Source organism: Suncus etruscus, chromosome 3 (assembly GCF_024139225.1).
Source record: "Suncus etruscus isolate mSunEtr1 chromosome 3, mSunEtr1.pri.cur, whole genome shotgun sequence".
Lineage (NCBI taxonomy): Eukaryota > Metazoa > Chordata > Mammalia > Eulipotyphla > Soricidae > Suncus > Suncus etruscus.
In genome coordinates, this window is record NC_064850.1 from 167,376,967 (window position 1) to 167,395,166 (window position 18,200).

An 18,200-nucleotide genomic window follows, 5' to 3' on the forward strand; every position below is an offset into this window, starting at 1 on the left:
AACTAAGAATATATATGCTCACCCATATCTAAAGGAAAAAAAGTTTCTTTAAAAAAAAAGATTAAATAAAAGATGTAATTAAAGGGATAAAGTGGGGCCAGGAGAGATAGCATGGAGATCAGGCATCTGTCCTTTCTGTAGAAGGGCAGTGGCTCAGAACCTGGCATCCCAAATGGTTTCCCGTGCCCTCAAGGGACGTTATCCAAGCATAGAGCCAGGAGCACCCTCCGAGCGCTGCCAGGAGTGACCCAAAAGAAGCAAAAACAAGTCAAATCCAATAAAAAAACTAAAACAAGGCAAAACAAACAAAGAAAACTAACAAGAATAAAAAAGAAAAGAAAAAAAAAAAGAAAAGGGGGAGAAAGTGATACAGGAGATCACTTTACATTTGAGGAGAAACAGGATAAGAGGTAGTGTTATATAGGTCTATACTTATGATGAAAGAATAGGGTTCCCCCTTGTCTTTTGAGATTTCCCTGTGAGGTGTGGGGTCCAGGCAGGGAGGTCTTGGGTAGAGTTCTTGCAGTGAGGGTCCTTTGGAGCTAGTTCCAGTATCAAGCCACAGTCCACATTAGGGAGAGGTTATTAGGAGGGCCACACTTCATGAGTCTGTCAGGGTGTTGGTTTTATTTTCTTGCCGAGAACAAGGTGAGAGCTTGAGTGGGTGTCTCTTCACTTGGATAGTGGGTACTGTCTCGCTGTGGTAGGAGGTCTTTCTGGTGCCTAGTGGATTAAGAGCTGATGGTGAAGAGTTAGAGTGTGGTGGGGATATTGGGGGTGGGATTGAGGTGTGAAGGGATTATAGGATTTCTGGAGGAGGGAGAGGGGATAGTATATGGGAGGGGTTACATAGGGTATAGGTATGAGTTGTTTGTGGTTTAGGTTGGTCTTAAGGAGAATTCCTGTCTCTGTGTGCTCTGTGTTAGGATCCGGGGCAATGTGCCCCTCCGTCCTTTCGGCGCCTTGAGTGTTTCAAAGAGACACAGACCATGCACAAGCAAAAGGTAAGATTTAATCTGACCGGTCAGGGTCATCTGCTGAGAGAGATCTCAGAGAAGAGACCCCGAGGCTCTTTTCTGCAGAGTTTATATAGGAATATTCAAGCAAGAACAGCACTTTTCCTTATCAGTCATAGACACAGCTATGAACAAAGGCTTACATTAAAAAACATCATAACTTTGAGAGACACATTCAATGAACAAAGAGATGACCATTAAACTTACCAATCCTAGTGTTGCATATTGCAGGTGTCAGCTTATCACAGTGGGCCAGGACCCTGGCCTAGTTAGTTGTAGAGAAGAAAGGGGATTATTAAAACTCAAGGTTCAAATGTAGCTAATGGTTAGAGTTCTTGGCACAGAGTGGCACATACGTCAACCTTAGAAGCATGGGAGTTGGGCTTTCTGGCACCAAGAGCCCCCTCTGGCTGGTACTGCTCGAATCACTCTAGGCTTATAATAATTAGTAATAGTAAATGAGTCCTTATCAATTAACTTAACTTATTGATATATCCTATAAAGCTCAAAATTTAAAGTGGCAGTTATAAACTAACAGTGAGCATAAATGGGTATTGATCTCACATGCCCAAGACTGGTCTTATCTTCCAGGCTTGCTGTCCTTGGGAGCCGTGAAAGCAGAACTTGCTTATCTTAGTTCAAGCTAGCTGTCTGAAACCTCTTTCTAACTGTCTGAGGCCTCTTTCTTTCTAACTGTCTGAGGCCTCTTTGTTTTTGTAGCTCCCCCACTCTTCTGGCATATTTCTGTTAGCAGGCTAGAATTCTAAAATGGAGCAGTCCTTTGAAAAAGAGAAGTTAAAAAATATATATCCTAAAAACATTAAAGAAATCTTTTCCTCATCATTCCCCACTTCTCTTGTGAATAACTTTATTCTTAAAGTTCCATAGTTTCTGCCATTTCAGCCTCCTGTTCCTGTTGATCTACTTCACAGTCACTTATCTTGATGGCACAAGCGAAGCTTAAGAGGATTGTCAGTCTTTTCCAATCACCAGTCATCTTGTTCAGGAGACACGGGTGCAGGCTTAAGATGTGACACATGGATCCATGCTCTGATGCCGTCCACTTTTACTGCAGTGGGGGTGGTTAGGAGGATGACATAGGGGCCTTCCCACCGTGGTTCCAAGTTCTGGGTTTGGTGTCTCCGTATCAATACGAGGTCTCCCGGTTGGAAGGAGTGTGGGATTGTCAGCTCCCCTGGCTGGTAGGCCTGCCCAAGTTGCATCCAAACGTGTGACTGCAGAGTTGCCAACGCAGCCAAGCGGGTGGCAACTGTAGTGGAAGAAAAAGTACCATGAGAATCAGTTATTTTCCTAAAAGGGGGTGGACAACCATGTAGGATTTTAAATGGAGTCAGATTACACAAAGTAGGGTTTGAGGTGTTTCTTGCCCTAAAGAGGGAGAATGAGAGGAGAGCTATCCAATCCTGTATGCCGATTTAAAGAGATAATTTAGTCAGAGTCTCCTTAATTGTTCTATTCATCCTTTCTACCTGCCCTGAGCTTCGGGGATGGTAAGAACAATGTAATTTCCAATCAATCCCCAGGGTTCTGGCCAGTCCCTGACTTACCTGGGCCACGAAAGCAGGTCCATTGTCTGACCCCAATACCTGAGGAAGTCCAAAGCGAGGAAAGATGTCTTCAAGAATCTTCTTAACCACCACTTGAGCCATCTCATGTTTGGTAGGGAAGGCTTCCACCCATCCTGAAAAGGTGTCTACAAATACTAGGAGATACTTTAGGCCATACTTAGCAGGCTTTACTTCAGTAAAGTCCAATTCCCAAAACTGTCCAGGCCTATCCCCTCTAAGTCTTTTCCCTTCTGATATTTTGATGTGGTAGGCATTTACCAGCTGGCAAGGTTTGCAAGATTTAACAATTTCTTCAGCCAGTTTTTTTGTTAACCCTGAAGAGGGCGCCTGGGGCCATTCCTTGACTAGTTCCATCATCTTCCAGGCTCCCAGATGGGTTAAGTGGTGCAAGGTACGCAAGTACTTTCCAGCTTTTACCTCCTCCTTTCCTCTGGTCCTACCTGGTCCATGGTGGGAGGTGCCAGCTCCTCCAGGCTCAGAATGGGAGGGGGCTGCTCTTGCTCTTGTTCTGTAGTTTCGGCTGCTGCCTTTGCAGCTGCATCTGCCCGCCGATTCCCCTCTGCCACTGCCTCATTCCCCTACTGATGTCCTGGGCAATGGACAATGGCTAATTCCTTGGGCAGCATCAGTGCCGCTAGGAGTCTCAAAATTTCTTCTTTGTTTTTAATTTCTCTGCCTGCTGAAGTTAGCAGCCCTCTCCTCTGGTAAATAGTCCCATGCACGTGTGCGGTGGCAAATGCATATCGGCTGTCAGCATATATTGTAGCTCTCTTTCCCTCTGCCAATTCCAGGGCTTTGGCCAGTGCCACCAGCTCAGCCCGCTGAGATGATGTCCCTTCTGCCAACTGCTGAGACCAAATGGTCCCAGTTCCACTTACCACTGCTGCCCCGGCTCGCCTCTTTCCATCTCTCACGAAGCTGCTTCCATCCGTGTACCAGGTTACTTCTGCTTTCTCCAGGGATGATCCCTCAGATCCCGTCGAATTCCAGTTTCTTCTGCCAATACATCCTGGGTGTTGTGTAGGACTGGTTCCTCCACTTTGTCCGGCAGCAGCGTGGCAGGGTTGAGGATGACAGGAGCTCCAAAAGTTATTCGATCCTTATCTAACAACACACTCTGATAGTCAGTTATGTGAGCGTTAGTGAGATTTTATCAGCATCCCCGTCTGGGGGAAGGGTTGGGATTTCTCATGTGGCCCAAGTTCCTAGCTTCCTCCCTAGGCACGCTCCTCCTATCTGTTGCTACAGCCAGAACTAGTGCCAATTCCCTATTTCGATGTTGATCTTGCTTCTCTTCCTTCCTCTCCTTCTCTTCCTCTAGTCTCTTCTCTTTCTCTTCTCTCTCTCTTGCTAACCTCTCTTCCTTTTCCTCCGGTGTCTCATGCTTATTGTACACCTTCTCAGCTTCCTTCACCAAATCCTTAAGTGTCATCTCATGTATCCCTTCTAGCCTCTGCAGCCTCCTCCTAATGTCCGTTGCTGACTGCCCTATAAAGGCCATTGTTACTGATGCCCGCTGCTCATCAGCCTGTGGATCAAATGGTGTGTACCGCCTATATGCCTCCATCAGCCTTTTAGGAACAAAGAAGAGCTTTCACTTGGTCCCTGAATCACTTTCTTTACCTTAGCCAAATCAGTAGGCCTTCCAGCTGCTCCCCGGAGACCTCTCATGAGAATCTGGCAGTAATTGGACAGCTTGTCCCTACATCCCGGGGTGTTGGGATCCCACTGCAGTCGCCTCAAGGAGAAATCTGCTTCCAGCAATTGAGGCTGAGTAGCTGGTCTCCCATCATCCCCGATGACTTTTTTCCCAGCCTCTGTAATGATGCAGTCTCTTTCTTCTGAAGTAAAAAGAGTTATTAGCAATTGTTGACAGTCATCCCAGGTAGGCTGATGAGTATGCATGACGGACTCCATCAGACCTATAAGCTTAGTAGGGTCTTCAGAAAAAAAGGGATAATTAAGCTTCCAATTAAACAAGTCCGAGGAAGAGAAGGGCCAATACTGGAAAGCATGAACCTGTCCCCCCCCCAATCAGGTATGGGGGACCCATAAACCCTTAGTGGCATGACCCTTGCCACCTTTGGATCTCCCCCTACCCTGCTCCGTGTTCCCATAGCCGGCCCCTCCCCTGGCCTCTCCAATATCAGGCTCTGGGTAACCTAGGGTTAAAGAAGAAGAAGGACTTGAAGGCGGAGCAGAAGGGGAAAAGGGGGAAGAAAGTGCAAAAGGGGAAGAAGGGGGGGAAGTGCAGAATGTTGTTGTTGATCTTATGCTCTTTGGGCTCTGTAAGGTGGTGGATCATCAAAGAGGAGGAAGTCCGTTGTGTCTGGGTAGATTTTAGCTGGCTTCCATGTTGATTCCTGCTCCCTCTCTTTCTCTGGAGCCTTCTTTTCTTCTGAGGCTCTCGGGGTCTTTAGGGGAAGGACACTCTGTGAAGAAAACTGTTGAGGAGGGAGAAAACACTTCACCCAGGAGGGTGGATTTTCACGTAGGTCAATCCACATCATGACATATGGCCCCTGGTCCCTATAACTGTCTCCTTCTGTCTTGAGAATAACACCTTTAACTTTCAGCATTCGGTCATGATGGAATGACCCCTCAGCTGGACATCCAACCCTAAAGCTGGGCCACTCTGCTGTACATAGAGTCCGCCACTTTCCCTTCTTTTTGTTTTTATTTTTTTTAATTTATTTAAACACCTTGATCACATACATGATTGTGTTTGGGTTTCAGTCATGTAAAGAACGCCACACATCACCAGTGCAACATTCCCATCACCAATGTCCCAAGTCTCCCTTTGCCCCACCCAACCCCCGCCTGTACTCTAGACAGGCTCTCCATTTTCCTCATACATTCTCATTATTAGGACAGTTCAAAATGTAGTTATTTCCCTAACTAAACTTATCACTCTTTGTGGTGAGCTTCCTGAGGTGAGCTGGAATTCCAGCTATTTTCTCTTTTGTGTCTGAAAATTATTATTACAAGGGTGTCTTTCATTTTTCTTAAAACCCATAGATGAGTGAGACCATTCTGCGTTTTTCTCTCTCTCTCTGACTTATTTCACTCAGCATAATAGATTCCGTGTACATCCATGTATAGGAAAATTTTATGACTTCATCTCTCCTGACAGCTGCATAATATTCCATTGTGTATATGTACCACAGTTTCTTTAGCCATTCGTCTGTTGAAGGGCATCTTGGTTGTTTCCAGAGTCTTGCTATGGTAAATAGTGCTGCAATGAATATAGGTGTAAGGAAGGGGTTTTTGTATTGTATTTTTGTGTTCCTAGGGTACATTCCTAGGAGTGGTATAGCTGGATCGTATGGGAGCTTGATCTCCAGTTTTTGGAGGAATCTCCATATCGCTTTCCATAAAGGTTGAACTAAACGGCATTCCCACCAGCAGTGGATAAGAGTTCCTTTCTCTCCACTTCCCCGCCAACACTGTTTATTCTCATTCTTTGTGATGTGTGCCATTCTCTGGGGTGTGAGGTGGTATCTCATCGTTGAATTGATTTGCATCTCCCTGATGATTAGTGATGTGGAACATTTTTTTATGTGTCTTTTGGCCATGTGTATTTCTTCTTTGTCAAAGTGTCTGTTCATTTTTTTCCCCATTTTTTGATGGGGTTAGATGTTTTTTTCTTGTAAAGTTCTGTCAGTACCTTGTATATTTTGGAGATTAGCCCCTTATCTGATGGGTATTGGGTGAATAGTTTCTCCCACTCAGTGGGTGGCTCTTGTATCCTGGGCACTATTTCCTTTGAGGTGCAGAAGCTTCTCAGCTTAATATATTCCCATCTGTTAATCTCTGCTTTCACTTTCTTGGAGAGTGCAGTTTCCTCCTTGAAGATGCCTGTAATGTCCTGGAGTGTTTTGCCTATGTGCTGTTCTATATATCTTATGGTTTTGGGGCTAATATCAAGGTCTTTAATCCATTTGGATTTTACCTTCGTACATGATGTTAGTTGGGGGTCTAAGTTCAATTTTTTGCAAGTGGCTATCCAATTGTGCCAACACCACTTGTTGAAGAGGCTTTCCCTGCTCCATTTAGGATTTCCTGCTCCTTTATCAAAAATTAGGTGGTTGTATGTCTGGGGAACATTTTCTGAGTATTCACGCCTATTCCACTGATCTGAGGACTTATCCTTATTCCAATACCATGCTGCTTTGATAACTGTTCCTTTGTAGTACAGTTTAAAGTTGGGTAAAGTAATTCCTCCCATATTCTTTTTCCCAATGATTGCTTTAGCTATTCGAGGGTGTTTATTGTTCCAAATGAATTTCAAAAGTGTCTGATCCACTTTTTTGAAGAATGTCATGGGTATCTTTAGAGGGATGGCATTAAATCTGTATAATGCCTTGGGAAGTATTGCCATTTTGATGATGTTAATCCTGCCAATCCATGAGCAGGGTATGCGTTTCCATTTCCGTGTGTCCTCTCTTATTTCTTCGAGTAGAGTTTTATAGTTTTCTTTGTATAGGACCTTCACATTTTTAGTCAAGTTGATTCAAAGATATTTGAGTTTGTGTGGCACTATTGTGAATGGGGTTGTTTTCTTAATGTCCATTTCATCCTTATTGCTATTGGTGTATAGAAAGATCATTAATTTTTGTGTGTTAATTTTGTAGCCTGCCACCTTGCTATATGAGTCTATTGTTTTAGAAGCTTTCTGTAGAGTTTTGAGGGGTTTCTAAGTAGAGTATCATGTAATCTGCAAACAGCGAGAGCTTGACTTCTTCCTTTCCTATCTGGATTCCCTTTTTCTTGCCTAATCGCTATAGCAAGTACTTCCAGTGCTATGTTGAATAGGAGTGGTGAGAGAGGACAGCCTTGTCTTGTGCCAGAATTTAGAGGGAAGGCTTTCAGTTTTTCTCCATTGAGGATAATATTTGCCACTGGCTTGTGGTAGATGGCCTTCACTATATTGAGAAAGGTTCCCTCCATTCCCATCTTGCTGAGAGTTTTGATCAAGAATGGTTGTTGGACCTTATCAAATGCTTTCTCTGCATCTATTGATATGATCATTTGGTTTTTATTTTTCTTGTTATTGATGTTGTGTATTATGTTGATAGATTTACGGATGTTAAACCAGCCTTGCATTCCTGGGATGAAACCTCCTTGATCGTAGTGGATGATCTTTTTAACGAGGCATTGAATCCTATTTGCCAAGATTTTGTTGAGGATCTTTGCATCTGCATTCATCAGTGATATTGGTCTGTAATTTTCTTTTTTGGTAGCGTCTCTGTCTGGTTTAGGTATCAAGGTGATGTTGGCTTCATAAAAGCTATTTGGAAGTGTTTCTGTTTGTTCAATTTCATGAAAGAGTCTTGCCAAGATTGGCAGTAGTTCCTCTTGGAAAGTTTGATAGAATTCATTAGTGAATCCATCTGGACCTGGACTTTTGTTTTTCGGCAGACATTTAATTACTGTTTTTATTTCATCAATGGTGATGGGAGTGTTTAGATATGCTACATCCTCTTCCTTCAACTGTGGAAAATTATGAGTCCAAGAATTTATCCATTTCTTCCAGGTTTTCATTTTTAGTGGTGTAGAGTTTTTCAAAGTAGTTTCTGATTACCCTTTGAATCTCTGTCATATCAGTAGTGATCTCTCCTTTTTCATTCCTGATATGAGTTATCAAGTTTCTCTCTCTCTCTCTTTCTTTGTTAGGTTTGCCAGTGGTCTATCAATCTTGTTTATTTTTTCAAAGAACCAACTTCTGCTTTCGTTGATCTTTTGGATTGTTTTTTGAGTTTCCACTTCGTTGATTTCTGCTCTCAGCTTTGTTATTTCCTTCTGTCTTCCTATTCTTAGGTCCTTTTGTTGAGCATTTTCTAGTTCTATTAGCTGAGTCATTAAACTACTCAGGTAAGCTCCTTCTTCCTTCCTGATGTGTGCTTGCAAAGCTATAAATTTTCCTCTCAGTACTGCTTTTGCTGTGTCCCATAAGTTCTGATAGTTTGGGTCTTTATTGTCATTTGTTTCCAGGAACCTTTTGAATTCCTCCTTGATTTCATTTCAGACCCACTGGTTATTGAGCATGAGGATGTTTAACTTCCAGGTGTTAAAGTGTTTCTTCTGATTCCCTTTGTAGTTCACAAATAATTTCAGAGCCTTGTGGTCAGCGAAGGTAGTCAGCAAAATTTCTATCCTCTTGATCTTATGGAGGTATGATTTATGTGCCAGCATGTAGTCTATCCTGGAGAATGTCCCATGTACATTGGAGAAGAATGTGTATCCAGGTTTCTGGGGATGGAGTGTCCTATATATATCCACTAGGCCTCTTTCTTCCATTTCTCTCCTCAGGTCTAGTATATTCTTGTTGGGTTTCAGTCTGGTTGACCTATCCAGTGTTGACAAAGCCGTGTTAAGGTCCCCCACAATCATTGTGTTGTTGTTGATATTATTTTTCAGATTTGTCAACAGTTGTATTAAATATTTTGCTGGCCCCTCATTCGGTGCATATATGTTTAGGAGAGTGAATTCTTCCTGCTCTACGTACCCCTTGATTAATATAAAATGTCCATCTTTGTCCCTTACAACCTTCCTGAGTATAAAGTTTGCATTATCTGATATTAGTATGGCCACTCCAGCTTTTTTATGGGTGTTGTTTGCTTGGATAATTTTTCTCCAGCCTTTTATTTTGAGTCTATATTTGTTCTGACTATTCAGGTGCGTTTCTTGTAGGCAGCAGAAGGTCGGATTGAGTTTTTTGATCCATTTAGCCACTCTGTGTCTCTTAACTGGTGAATTTAGTCCACTGACGTTGAGAGAAAGAATTGTCCTGGGATTTAACGCCATCTTTATTTCAAAATTTGGTGTGTCTTTTGGGTAGTCTTGTCTTAGATTAGGTCTTTCAGTTTTTCTCTTAAGACTGGTTTTGTGTCTGTGAAGTTTCTGAGCTGTTTTTTGTCTGTGAAACCATGTATTCTTCCATCAAACCGGAAAGTGAGTTTTGCTGGGTATAGTATTCTGGGTGAAGCATTCATTTCATTCAGTCTTGTCACAATGTCCCACCACTGCTTTCTGGCATTGAGTGTTTCTGGTGACAGGTCTGCTGTAAATCTCAGGGAAGCTTGCTTGAATGTGATTTCCCTTTTTGATCATGCTGTTTTCAGAATTCTGTCTCTATCTGTGGGATTTGTCATTGTGACTAGGATGTGTCTTGGGGTGGTTTTTCTGGGGTCTCTTTTGGTTGGTACTCTTCGGGCATGCAGGATTTGATCACATATATTCTTTAGCTCTGGAAGTTTCTCTTTAATGATGTTCTTGACCATTGATTCTTCCTGGAAATTTTCTTCCTGGGTCTCTGGGACTCCAATGATTCTTAAGTTGTTTCTGTTGATCTTATCATAGACTTCTATTTTCGTCTGTTCCCATTCTTTGACTAATTTTTCCATTTTCTGCTCATTTGCTTTAAGTTTTTTGTCCAATCTCTCCTGCTGTATGGAATTGTTATGTATCTCATCTTCCACAGCACCACGTCTATTCTCAGCTTCTGATACCCTGTCCCAGAGCTTATCCATTTTGTCATTCACTTCATTTACTGACTTTTTCAGTTCTGTTAGTTGACATGTTATTTCAGTTTGGAGTTTTGTGATTTCTGTCTTCATATTTTATTGGTTCTTATTAGTGTTCTGTTCAACTTGATCCATGGTTTCTTGGAGTCCGTTGAGCATCTTCCATATTGCTAGTCTAAAGTCCTTATCTGAGAGGTTGATTAGTTGGTTGGTCATTATCTGGTCCTCAGAATTGTCATCTTCATTTTCTATGTCTGATGCTGGCCTGCGTTGTTTCCCCATTGTCACACCTGTATTGTGGGTTTTTCTACGTGTTGTGGTGGTATTCATTGTCTATATGATGCAGGCAGCACACTCCTCTGGCTCCTCCCTTTCTGGATGGGCTGACTTGCCTCTAAGGGAGGAGAGTCCTCCGTGGATGAAGCCTCACACTGGGTCAAATCTTAGGCCCGAGCATGCAACAGAGAAGACAGTCTGGAGAGAAATGTTTGCTTCTGTGATATAGCGCTGTTCTTAGCGTGATTTTTCCTTCTTGTTGCAATGGAGTTCTTTCCTTAGAAAGAGTGCACGGCCGCATAGCGAAGCGGAGCGGCCGTGCTCCACTGGAGCCTCTTTTTGCCCCACTCGCAAGAGTTTCACTCAAGAGGACAGTAGACAGACATAGACAGGTCACACTCACAGTTTTTCACAGTTGGGCGCCACTGGGCCGGTGTACTTTCGCGAATTTTCCCTGCCTAATGTCACACACAGGAAGCCGGCTTTTGCAAAGCTTTGTCGATTTTCATGCTCTGTAGTCCCTCCCTGAAAATGGTGTCTGGGTGAGCGAGGTTTCTGGAGCCTCTTTTTGCCCCACTCGCAAGAGTTTCATGCAAGAGGACAGTAGACAGACATAGACAGGTCACACTCACAGTTTTTCACAGTTGGGCCCCACTGGGCTGGTGTACTTTCGCGGATTTTCCCTGCCTGATGTCACACACAGGAAGCCGGCTTTTGCAAAGCTTTGTCGGTTTTCATGCTCTGTAGTCCCTCCCTGAAAATGGCGTCTGGGTGAGCGAGGTTTCTGGAGCCTCTTTTTGCCCCACTCGCAAGAGTTTCATGCAAGAGGACAGTAGACAGACATAGACAGGTCACACTCACAGTTTTTCACAGTTGGGCCCCACTGGGCCGGTGTACTTTCGCGGATTTTCCCCGCCTGGTGTCACACACAGGGAGCCGGCTTTTGCAAAGCTTTGCCGGTTTTCATGCTCTGTAGTCCCTCCCTGTTAATGGTGTCTGGGCGAGCGAGGTTTCTGGAGCCTCTTTTTGCCCCACTCGCAAGAGTTTCACACAAGAGGACAGTAGACAGACATAGGCAGGTCACACTCACAGTTTTTCACAGTTGGGCCCCACTGGGCCAGTGTACTTTCGCGGATTTTCCCCACCTGATATCACACACCGGGAGCCGCCACTTTCCCTTCTTAACTGGAAATGCAAGCTCTTTGCTCTGCTCCTCACTTCTGACCAGTGATCAAGAGTTAGGGAAAGAGTGGTGGCTAGCTTCTGCCCCATAATGCTGGAAAAAAAATGAACAGTCCACGCTCCAAAAAAAAAAAGAAAAAAACAATGTCCCGTCTCACTCAGTACCAGGCAAGTGTCTTGCCCCAGTTCTGCAGGTCCTAGCCTCCCTGGTCTCACCTCGACTTACTCAGGCTGAGGCTTTTGCCCCCAAGGGCTCACGCACTCCTGAGGCTTACCTTAAAGACACCTACGCAAGCGTCCTTGTGGCCCGTGTCCCATCCCTAACGTCCACCAAGGTGCCTTGGGGACCGTGATTGGTGGCTTCTCTCAGATACGTCTATCAAGCCAGCGACACAAATCCCCTCTCACGAGAGTCAGTGCGTACTCAATCACCACCACCGATACTGAGCTCGTGTACACTTATCTCATGGGACTTCCTGTGGAGCTAGCTGTCTGTTTCTCAAAAAGGGGCAGAGAAGGTGTCCTTCAACAGAAATCAATCCCTGCTAATTTAGCACAAGTAAAACCAGACACAGGATTAAACCTCAAAAGCCACTCTCAGATTCTGAAGGTCACATCACTCCTACACACATATAAACATATAGAAGTTAGCTTAGGTGTATATTAATATATAAGGGTGTGGAATGCAAGAGGTGTGCTGAGTACTAAGTATTTACTTGTAAGGAAAGGAAACATTTAATAGATCAGCTTTTGGATATGTATAGGTTTCGTGTCTCGAGTACTGACCATTATGTTAGTGAGGTCTATCTATATAGGTGTTTACCCTTTTCAGTTTTGTCTACAGCACCCTATATGTCCACATTCCTTTCCTATAGAGGAGGTAACCATGTGGTTTTTATTTGACATAGTTTGAGTTGATGATAGTGAGGACGAGAAGGTGGGAGAAGAGGGAGACAAGAAAAGAGAATAGGAAAAACAAGACAAAACAAAACATACCAACAATCAAACACCCAAAGCAACAAAAATATGAAGTAATGAGATGAGAGGCTATAAGAGCAAGGCATGTTAGTTTGGTTGAAAGGGTTTGATGCTTGGGCCCTGTGGTAAAAATTCGTAGGTCTCGGTTGTTGCTTCGGTGATTTGGCTGGCCCTGTGCTTCAGGTCCTAAAAGAAGGCATAATCTAGAAATAAAGGGTATGTTAAAAAGTTTTATCTGACCATTTTCATGCTTCAAGCAGAGTATGGTGCCTCAGGTGACTGAGCATCAAGGTACCCCCATAGGATGTTCACATTTTGTATCCAGGAACCCCTGGTGCTGCCTCTGAAGACCTCAGAGACGCGACGGGGGGAGCGGAGGGAAGGCAAAGGGAAGTCTCCACCTGGTGCCACCTCTGAAGACCTCCCAGTCCTGATATTATTAAATATCAGTCTACATAACAGTAATCCTCTTTTGGGAGCTTGAGAATTAGTACAGCAGGGAGATGTTGCCTTTTTTCGGCTGACACAGCATCCCTCTTACCCTATGTAGTTCAACTAAGAATAAGTTCAGAGTAATCTGTAGCAAAGAACGAGGAGCAAGCTGTGTGTTCTGTTCCCTGAAAAAAAGTATGTGACTTCCTTTCTTTGATAAAAAGACAATAAATAAATAATATAGTTCAATTTTTTACCAGACCACACATTAAAAAAAACAAGTTAAATAAAAACATATTATTTGTATGGGGAATAAAAGGTAAAACATAAATATTATGGTAAAAATATAGAATTATAGACACAAACCTTTCTTTTTAATTCAATCTAACTTAAAAAGATAGTAAGTGGGATAGAACATCATACAAGTAAAATTAAACATAATCAAGTTCAAGAATATGTATATAATCAAATTTTGCCTTGTGGTATTTTTCTCAACTGAAGTCAGATATATGTGTTGGTCAAGAAGAGCCCAGAATAGATTCTGAAAGGCAGAAGGTCAGCTGCTAATCTATATGGAACTATCAAACACCTAATTAATCATAATGTTTATCTTGTCCATAACAAACAGTCCTAGGAACTTTTAATGATTAGTAGAAATACAGTCAGGGGTTTACACACTTGTATCCTAGCTCCATCATATTGACATAGTGACAAACTGAACAAGCCAAGTGTGATCCCTAATCATAGAGCCAAGACTATGTTCTAAGCACCTTTGGATGTTGCCCTCCCCTCCCCAATAAAGAATATGCAATGACTGAAGATTCATGTGTCCCATTACAAACTAATTCATAATCTAAAGTTTTGAAGGAATCTATTTCTCATTATGGCTTTTATTTAATTATCTTGACTGTCCTAAGTTGTATACTAGGTAAGAATTCTAAAAATGTTATGCATTAGCTTTAATGGTAGAGGTGAAGAATATATGTGTTCCCCAAGCTGCATGGACAGAGTCACAATAGAGTGGTTGACACTTGTGACCTTTTCCAAGTCCATAGGTGCTTGAGGCTGCAGATATTCAACCTTGCATCACTACTAGACTGGTCTTCTGATCCTCTGTGAATCAGGTTAGAATAAATCAAGTAAAATAACCTCAGAGAATTTGTACTTGGAATCATCAACGGTTCAATAAAATCTAGTACTCTTAGAGCCCCACAGTGGCATCTAGCTAAGTCCTCAGAACTGATAGCATTGTGTAAATTGAGCTTGTTAATTCAATGATATACAAACTTGCCATACGTTACAGATCCTTGGGCACCAGATGTTTGTGTCCACCATGAAGCAACAGAATTCTATATATAACATATTCTTTATTGGCTTATGACTTGCTTTTTTACTGCAGGAAGGTCCTTTTATACTTGCAAATCTAAAATTATTGGTATTGCCAACAGTGCACTCTCAGGGTTGAAAACATTACATCTTACTGCTTCTTCCTTCAAAGATTTTTGGTATAGTTGTATGCACCCTTTTTGACTTAGTGATGGCTACCACCAAACAGAAAGCATATTATGAATCTGAGTAACCTTCAGAATTTAGGAGCCATCTATCTTTTTTTTTAATTTTAGTAAATCTTAGCATTTTGTAAGTACTAAATAATTTAGTAATGCCTAGCAAAATCAGCCATTGAACATGTTAGGACATGTACTTTGATGAGTGATAAAGGAAACTAAATACTTAATGTGTTTAGCATTGACAGGCATGATCAGTCCTACAGAAGGTTATGTCTGTATTCAAAAAAATTACTATATGTTCAAAATTATTTTCTATTATGCACAAATGGTACATGTTAAAATAGGTGGTTTCTACCTTCTTTTATTTGTTACTTCCTTGTTTATTGAGGAAATAACAGGAAACAGTTATAAATTTCAGGTTGTTATTTCATTAATTAATTTAAGAGTTAAATTTCTTTTTTTTTTTTTTTTTTGGTTTTTTTGGGCCACACCCTGTGACGCTCAGGGGTTACTCCTGGCTATGAGCTCAGAAGTTGCTCCTGGCTTCTTGGGGGACCATATGGGACACCGGGGGATCGAACCGCGGTCCGTCCTAGGCTAGCGCAGGCAAGGCAGGCACCTTACCTCCAGCGCCACCGCCCGGCCCCCAAGAGTTAAATTTCTATAATACTATTTATTTTAACAACTACTTGATAACTTGTAGTTTTGAAAATGTCAACTCTCTGGAAAAGCTGGAAGCAGTACATTCTTGATTGGATTGTGACTTCTGCCAATGCATTATGAATACACGCTTTGTTGAATTGGCATGACAATTACAGAGTGGCTATCAAATTGAATGTCATTCTCACCGATCTTTCTCTACCCTCTCACCTGACCCTGCACCCATTACTTTGTTTTCTCAATCAGTGAAGTTCATCCTTTTCAAGTCAAAACAGAAATCATTATCTTTCTCATCTTATTTCTCTGTCACTCACATCTAATCAGTTACAAAGCACTGTCAATCTTAACTGCTAAAAATCTTGTATTTTTATTTCATGTCATCTAATGAACACAATCCAGTTCAGTATCAATTTAGGTCCAGTATTATCTACAATACCTATTATTTTATATAATTTTGTTGTTGTTGTTGTTGTTGTTTTTACCACACCTAATGATGCTCAAGGGTTACTCCTGGCTATGCACTCAGAAATTGCCCTTGGTTTGGGGGGATCTTTTGAGACACCCAGGATTGAACTCTGGTCCAGAATCCCGAGTCAGCTGAGTGCAAGGCAAATGCCCTATTGCTGTGTTGTCACTCAGGATCCCTTCAATATCTATTTTGTTCCAAAGGCATTTATTCATTTCTTTCACACTGTCCAATTTTAACTGGTTCTTCTTAATTAATTCAATAAAATATTTTCAAAATATTTTTAAAATTCAGGAGTTTTGATAAATTGCACAAAATAAAAAATATTAAATATTCTTTATGGGGTCTAGGAATATAGAAATGAGGGTAGGGTACTTGATATGAATATAGTTGACCAGGGTAAGATCCTTGAATCTCCCTGATTCTCAAAGACCTGCCAGTTTTCATGAGTAAAAAGTCATAAATTAGTTCTGTTCTGGGCTGGATGTGATCCCAAATCACCCCTCCAAAGTTATTTATGACCTAGCATGACAGGACATGATGTGACATTTTCGTGCAACTCTAACTCATTCTTTATTTCTGGAAAAACTCTCTAATGTGCTAACAAAGCTCATTTGTTTCTATATTTAATATACTATATATATATATGTATATATTTATATGAACTTTAGTATACTTTAGAACACAAAACTCTTATCATGTTTGCCCTTTATTTCTAAAATTTAATCAAGAATAGGTATATTGTGTTTCTTGAATACTTGAAGGTCTCCTCAGAGGCATAAGGAGTGCACCCCCAAAAAAACTGCATTTTGGAGCTGCCCAGTGATTAAAGTCTGGCTGTGGGGGTTGCCAACCAATTAGCTGAGCTCTCTGGCCTGCGGAGACTTTGCCCTGCTGTTCCTTGATCACTCTGAGGACTTCCAAGGGAATTTCTGCTGTGCCTATCTGTGTTTCTTGAATACCTGAAGGTTTCTTCAGAGGCCTAAGGAACGCACCCCCAAAACACTGTCAACTAGAGGCAGCAGAAGAGCATGGGCTCTTCACTTCACTTCACAGCCGCTCACTCTTTCTTACCAATGATCCCCACCACAACTCGCAGGAAAAACCACATTACAAGTGTGACAATGGGGGAACCTCGCAGACAAACACCATGCACAGAGAATGAAGACGATAGCTCAAATGACCTAAAAAATTCCAACCATCTGATTAACCTCTCATATAAGGAACTTAAAATAGCAATATAAAAGATGTTTGAGAATTCAAGGAAAGCATAGATCGATCTGAACAGAACACAAAGACAGAAATCAGAAAACTCCAAACTGAAATAACAGATCTGAAAAACATGGTAGCTCAACTGAAAACCTCAATGGATGGCCTCACCAGGAGGGTATCAGCAGCTGAGGAGAGAATTGAAGTACTGGAAGATGAGATGCAGAAAAACTCAACACAGTGGAAGAAATTGAAAAAAGAACCTTAAGACAAATGAACAGGCAATGGAAAAAGTACTCAAGGAATGTGAACAGATAAAAGTAGAAGTCTTTGATAAACTCAACAGAAACAACATAAGAATCATTGGAGTCCCAGAGACCCAGGTAGTTGTTCTCCAGGAAGAATCAACTGTCAAAAACATCATAAAAGAGATACTCCTAGTGTTAAAGACTACATGTAATCAAATCCTGCATGCCCGAAGAGTACCAGCTAAAAGAGACCCAAAGAAAAACAACCCAAGACACATCCTTGTTACAATGACAAATCCCACAGATAGAGATAGAATACTGAAAGCAGCAAGATTAAAAAGGTAAATTACATTCATAGGAGCATCCTTAAGACTTACAGCAGACATGTCACAAGAAACTCTCAAGGCCAGAAGACAGTGGTGGGATATTGTGACAAGACTGAGTGAAATGAATGCCTCATCGAGAATATGCACCCAGCCCTACTCACATTCAAGTTTGAAGGAAGAATACATAAATTCATAGATGAACAACAGCTCAGAAACTTCAGAGATGAAAAACCAGCCTTAAAGGAAAAACTGATAGGTCTACTTTAAGACAAGAGAGACCAAAAAACACAGCAAACTTATCTACAAAGATGACAATAAATCCTATGACAATCCTGTCCCTCAATGTCAATGGACTAAATTCACCAATTAAAAGACACAGTGGCAAAATGGGTCAAAAAGATGAATCCAACCTTCTGCTGCCTAAAAGAAACACATTTGAATAGTCAGAACAAACATAGACTCAAAATCAAAGGCTGGAGGAAAATCATCCAAGCAAACAACACCCTCAAAAAAGCTGGGGTGGCCATATTAATATCTGATGACACCAACTTTATACTCAGAAAAGTGGTAAGGGACAAAGATGGACACTATGTACTAATCAAGGGATATGTACAACAGGAATAAATCAGACTATTAAACATATATGCACCCAATGAGAGACCAGAAAATTATCTAATACAGTTACTGACAAATCTGAAAGAAGAAATCAATAATAACACAATAATTGTAGGAGACCTCAACACGGCCCTATCAACACTTGATAGCTCAACCATACTGAAACCCA